Source organism: Macaca mulatta, chromosome 1 (genome assembly GCF_049350105.2).
Source record: "Macaca mulatta isolate MMU2019108-1 chromosome 1, T2T-MMU8v2.0, whole genome shotgun sequence".
Taxonomy (NCBI): domain Eukaryota; kingdom Metazoa; phylum Chordata; class Mammalia; order Primates; family Cercopithecidae; genus Macaca; species Macaca mulatta.
The window spans coordinates 154,335,706-154,342,348 of record NC_133406.1 but is presented as its reverse complement, the minus strand read 5'-3'; the positions used below and the strand labels follow the sequence as shown (position 1 = coordinate 154,342,348).

At 35.1% G+C, this 6,643-nt stretch overlaps 1 long non-coding RNA gene across 1 annotated transcript in view; it reads left to right on the top strand.

The window, feature by feature from the left end:
- The first annotated feature begins 218 nt into the window (after positions 1–218).
- Positions 219–6,643, top strand: part of LOC144332742 (uncharacterized) — a 32,295-nt gene continuing 25,870 nt past the window's right edge. The window contains exon 1 of the long non-coding RNA XR_013400793.1: positions 219–500. This is a non-coding gene — a long non-coding RNA (uncharacterized LOC144332742). The remainder of the gene's footprint in view (positions 501–6,643) is intronic.

The window sequence follows — 6,643 nt, the reverse complement described above, 5'->3', positions numbered from 1 at the left end:
TGACAAGGGGGAGACTTGTGATAGTTAATTTTATGTGTCAATTTGATTGGGTCAGGAGTGCCCAGAAATTTGGTTAAACGTTGTTCTGGGTGTGTGATATGTGGTTAAACATTGTTCTGGGTGTGTCTGTGAGGGTGTTTCTGGATGAGATGAACATCTGAGTCAGTAGACTGAGCAAAGCAGACTGCCCTCCTAATATGGGTGGGCCTCATCCAAGTCTGAATAAAACAAAAAGAAAGAGAAGAGAGCATTTACTGTCTCTGCCTGACTGTGTGTGAGCTGGAACACTGGTTCTTTCCTTCCTTCAGACTTGTACTCAGACTGAATCTTATCCCATTAGCTCTCTTGGTTCTTAGACCTTTGAACTCAGACTAGAACTAACACTATTGGCTTTCCTCAGTCTCCGGCCTTTGCACTTGGACTAGAATTGTATCCTTGGCTCTCCTAGGTCTCCACCTTGCCAAATGAAGATCTTGGGACTTCTCAGACTTCATAATCATGTGAGTTAATTTCATATAATGAATCTAACTATCTAACCTATTGGTTCTATTTATCTAGAGAATTCTTATTAATAATGATTTGTGAAGAACTAAGGATGTTAAATAAAGCTATAATTATAAAATAACAGTGAGAACAAAATCACAAACCTTTCTTAATATCAGTAGAATCACACATAGAAAGCAAAACAGAGAAAAACAGAACACAAAGCTTATAAAGATATAAAACAATCTATAAATTCAGAAAATACAATATTGAATAATGAAACTAAGATTAAATATGTTTTTCATATCAATAAGAGTAAGTAGGCTTAAACCAATTACAAAGAGATTTCAAATTAGTTTATTAAACCTATTCTACAATGTCTTTAAGAGATGCACTCTAAGATAAAGTATTTTAGAACGGTCAAAATGGGGGAATGGCATATCAGGAAAATGAAAAAAAAGAGAGAGAGAGAGAGAAGGAGAGAATGTAAAGGTCGCAGTCTAATATTATGGAATGTACAATTCATATTAAATGAGGTAAAGGAATGAACTTTATAATAATAAAGGTAATTCACAATAGTGATGTAACAGTTATGAAAATTTATGCTTCAAGCAACTAGAGGAGCTATAAGAAAAAACAGAAACTTACTAATAGAAGAAAACTTTAATTCACCTTTCTCAGGCCATAATAGATGAAGAGGAAAAAAGTAAGTCAATCTAGATGACACAATGAATTAGGCAGATTTAATTATAAATATCATACTCTGTATCCTGAAAAAAGAGTACACATTTCTGTTTAAGTGTCCATGATCACAGAAATTGATGATATATTAAGACTCAAAGAAAACCTAAATACATTACAAAAAATTGAAGTGATATGGACAACATTCTGTGATCACTATGTAATACTAGAAATTAATAATTAAATTTAAAAATGAAAAGCCAATACCTCTTAGCTTTTACAATCTCAAACAATTGTTGAATCAAAGAGAAAAAAACAAAACTATAATTGCAAAACATCTAACAAACAATAATAAGAAAACTACAAATTGCTAAAACAATAGTGAGAGGAGAGGAAATAATACTTCCATTATAAACATGAAAGACTAAAAAAATGAATTTGACATTTAACTTTAGAAGTTAAAAAAGAAACAAAATAAAATGAAGGAGAATCAAGGGAAAAAGTCAATAAAGATAAAAGCAGAATTTAAGAAGTTGGAACACAAAAACTGAAAGCTGCTGCTTTGAAAAAAAAAGTCAAAAAACATAAACTACTAACTTAATCAAAAAAAATGTAAAAATGTGCTAATAAAATGAGAAGGATTAGGAGAGGAAATTATCATAAAAATGAAAAAAAATCTTAATAAATTGGACAATTTTATACTCAAGCTTAGAAAAGACATAAAATCTAAGTAGCATAATTTTCATTAACAGAAACTCAGAATTTCATCAAAGAGATACTGCCACCTCTTGCACATTTTCCCTGGCCAAACACCAGGCTGAAATTATTTCTCTGAGCAATTTTACGAGATCTTCAAAAAGAATTCTGGATTATTTTTATAAAGCAAGCAGGACACTGATGGTAAAATCTGATGAAAACTATCTCCAATATCATATGAATATTAAAGAAAGCTCCTAAATAAATCTAGCAGTACATTAAAAGAGAAATGTACCATTTCCAATAGGATTTATTACAAGTCTGCAAAGGAGGTTCAATCTTAGAAAACCTATTAATCTATTTATATCTACCAATTAGTAGGCATAAGGAGGAGAATCATATGATCACCTTTATCTTCATATATGCTAAAAAGATACTTGACAAAATTTAATAACCATTCTTGATGAAATTCTTAAGAAAGTATTTATCAATGGATACATCTTTGAATGTTGAAATATAATTATTTCACCTCCCAAATCAGTAACATTTCAGGGAGAATTACTAGGGCATCCCCACTCAGGAACAAGCTAAGAAAGGTCCTATCATCACTATTATTTAACATTCTACCAGAAATGCTAGCCAATGCGATTATGCCAGATAAAGAAATTAGAGATGTGAGAATTAACAAAGCAATAAAACTATCACTATATGTAAATCATATAACATATCTAGAAAATTCAAGGAGGTCAAATAAAAACTACTACAAACAAACAAAACATTCAGTAAATTAGGAAGGTACAAAATTAATATGCAAATTTTTTCATGTATACAATCAATATTCATTGAAAATATAATAGAAGAAAAGACCCCATAGCGAGGTGATGAGCCTAAAAAGAAACGTTCAAGGCTGAGTATTCTACAGACAAAAACATTAAAACATTCTTTGAAAGAGAAAAGGAAGTCTTGAACAAATGGAAAGGCATTTTGGATAGGAAGAGTCAATATTATCAAGATGTTGAACTTAATTTATATATTTAATGTGATTTCAATAAAAATAAAATCTGGGTTTTTTTAGAACCAGACTAGACCAGAAATAATTTTAAAGTTTATATGAAAGTAAGCCAGGCATGGTGGTATGCACATGTAATCCCAGCTATTCCGAGGAAGAAGGATTGCTTGAGCCCAGGAGTTTGAGACCAGCCTGGGCAACACAACAACAACCTGTCTCAAAAAACAGAAAAAGCACATATGGAAATAGAAACAAAAAAATACGAAATCTCCACAAAAGAAAACCACTAAAGGAAGATTTTTCTCTATCAGATAAAGCCTCAGTGATTATTATTGTTATGACACATGAATAGGCAAACAGACTAACACAAAATGTATAGTCAGAAATAGGCCTAAATCCATATGGAGTTTTAGTATATAATAAATGTGGTATCTTAAATCAGTGAGAAAAAGAGGTGCTATCAATGAATCATCTGGGAACTACGAGGAAGCCACATGGAGAAAAAAATACGGTTTGATGTATGCCTCACACCCTAACCCACGGTAAATTTCAAATGGGCTAGGATTTTTCCTATAGATACAAACACATAAGAATGAAATGACATTTGGATATAATTCATTGAAGTATTGTTTATAATGCAATATATTGGAAATGATCTACATGCTCACCAATAAGGGGCTGGTTAAATACATTAATAGTATATCTATAAAATGGAATACTATAATTTTGTTTAAAAAAGCTTTTTTATCAACATATCAAAATATCTCCATGCTATAGTAAGTCAAAAAAGCTAGAACGGGAGGTAAAATTTGTATAATTTCCTATTATCTGTAACTTGAAAGGAGAAAAAATATAATTATTTTTATTAGCTTTCAGATAAATACAAATTCTTATCAAGGATATGATAACCTAGACGCCACATTTGGCAGGTTTCCAAATTAATCCACCTTAGGGAGGTCTTATGATTCATGGCTTACATCCTATTCTTGAGTAAAGAAATTTATCCTGAGTCCCTGAAATCTTATAGTGGGTTCCTCAAACTGTTGATGTACTAATTAATATGTAACTTAACTGATACTGAAAAGGACATTGATTGGTTTCTGAATGGTGAAGCTTTACTGATTGTCTTGCACTTTGATGATTTTAGCCTGTATGTTGCAAAAGACAATTCCTGTATGAGAAGCCCCTCCCTAAACTTCCCCATAGAAGCTTCTTCTTCCTCTTCCTCTTCTTTTTCTTTCTCTTCCTTCTCCTCCTCTTCCTCCTCCTCCGCCACCACCGCCTCCTCCTTCTCCTTCTTCCATTTATTTATTTCTTTATTTATTTATTTAGACAGAGTCTCACCTTGAGGCCCAGACTGGAATGCGGTGGTGTAAACATGGCTCACTGCAGCATTGACCTCCTGGGCTCAAGTGATCCTCCCACCTCAGCCCCCTAAGTAGCTGGGATTACAGGTGTGTACCACCATGCCCAGCTAATTTTTGTATTTTGGTAGAGATAGGGTTTCTTCATGTTACCCAGGCTGGTCTCAAACTCCTGAGCTCAAGTCATCCTCCTGACTCGGCCTCCCAAAGTGCTGGGATTACAGGTGTGAGCCATGGTGCCCAGCTACATTTTCATACATCGTGTTTAAGCCAAGTAAATGAATACCTACTCAAAAAATGTTGATACATGTTTTTAAGTGAAAAAAAAAACTCCTAATCTAATCATAACTAAAGAGTTAAACAGAAAGGTTATGTAAACAATTTGCCAACTTGCAGAAATAAATTTCACTAGTAAATCTGTTCATAATTTTTTATATACTTAAATATCACTTTAAGAGGAAAATGCATTGTGATCTCTTCAGCCAAGGTCAAATTCTTGTGTCCTATACTTATGACACTTATATCCATTTACTTATGACACATATCCATTTATACACATATCCATTTTGTACTTCCTTGGAGCACTCTTAATGATTAGTTAAATAATCAACTACCAAAACATTAATCTTCCATCCCAGAACGAAAGCATCAACAGGGCAGTGGTCAGGCCAGCCTTGCTGACTTCTGTATCTCATAGGGTCTACACAGAGGAAGTTCTACATTGGAGGAGGAGTTGGTGTTTCAAAATCTAAATGTTTTACTTTAGTAAGAGAGTAAAAATAGCTATGCCCATCTCACTGTTACATTGCTACTTAGGTAGAAGGACTGAGGAGTATGCTTTCTGATCTTGCCACTGCTCTGCGGCTTCCTGCAGGTATTTTTGCTTTAAGAAAAGAGAGGAGAGTAAAAGCCCATTTGCAGGGGACAGCTGAAGTCTCAAAAGCTGATGATGTCCTCTTGAATAAAGTTTTGGAATTTTTTCCATGTCCATTTCTCTTTTCTTCTTTTACTAAGAGAACACCCCACACCCATCAAGTTTTGGCTAGACTAACGGCTACTCCAGTTACAGGCTACGTTTCCCACATTCTCTTGAGAAGGCTCTGAGTTTTGGTTTTAGCTTCTAGGTTTTATTTTATTTTTGTGAGACAAGGTCATGCTCTGTCACCCAAGCTGGAATGCAGTGTTGTGATCATAGCTCATTGCAGCCTTGATCAGTGCTCAAGAGATCCTCCCACCTCAGCTTCCCAAGTAGCTGGGACTACAGGCATACATCACCACACCTGGCTAATTTGTTTTATTTTTTATTTTAATTCTTGTAGAGAACGTATCTCCCTGTGTTGCCCAGGCTGGTCTTAAACTCTTGGGCTCAAGTGATCCTCTTGCACTGACCTCCCAAAGTGCTGGAATTACAGATGTCAGCCACCCCGCAAGGCCTAAGTTTTAGTAACCACTTCTGCTTTGTGTTTTTCAAAATAAAGTTGTTTGCCCTTCATATTTTCTTTTGTTCCCTTCTGTGGCCTGGAATGTGGAACCAGTGAAGTTGACAATCACTGGAGAAAACACTTTTGACCTAGCGAGAAAAGCCAAATGTAGAAGATGGCAGATTTGCCCCAGCAACCTGTGTATCTAGATGACTTTATGGAGCATAGCCCAGATATTCATCTTGAACTGTGATATGAAAAAGAAGCTTCTAACACATTTAAGCCTTGTACTTGGAGCTGCTTTTCCCCCCTTACAGTGGCTTAACTTTCTCCCTAATCACGTCAGCAAATACTAGTGGGGTTCTTAGTGGCAGGATCTGTTTTGTAGAGAACAAAAATCCACTTTAGCTAGTTTAAGAAGAAAGGGATTTATTGCAGCCGTTAGGTAGCGTATAAAACTCTTTGGAAGGCCAAGGAAACAATTTTGGATTATACACTGTCAGAAGTAATACAGTCAGAAGAAACATCTGGCTCACTACAAATTTATTCCAGAAGAAATCCCACTGTTGCCACTACCCTCTACAGAGCACAGCATCACTATTATCTATCTCCCTGGGTTATGTGCTGGCTTGTTGATCTGCGAGAGGAGTATGGGAGGTGTCCATAGCACTCTGCTGACTCGTCTCTCTGGGTCATGCCACGGTGGGCTTGGACCATGCCAGCAGAGACCCTGACTGTAGTTCTCTTCGCTTTCTGGCATTCATGTCTCCTGCAAAGATGCTTTGTTTCAGTCTGTTGGTGTGTTCATTTGCTCTCACTGAATGGATGATTTCTTCTTTAGGAGTTCCTAGAAATGTGATGTTTCAAAAATTTTCATTACAGGTTTAGCAGAATAAAATGCTTTAAATGATAGATGTAATTTTCAGTAACAGAAGAGTCATACTGTCAGAATTCTGAGTCTAATTCCAGAATTGTCCTTGAAAGGACAA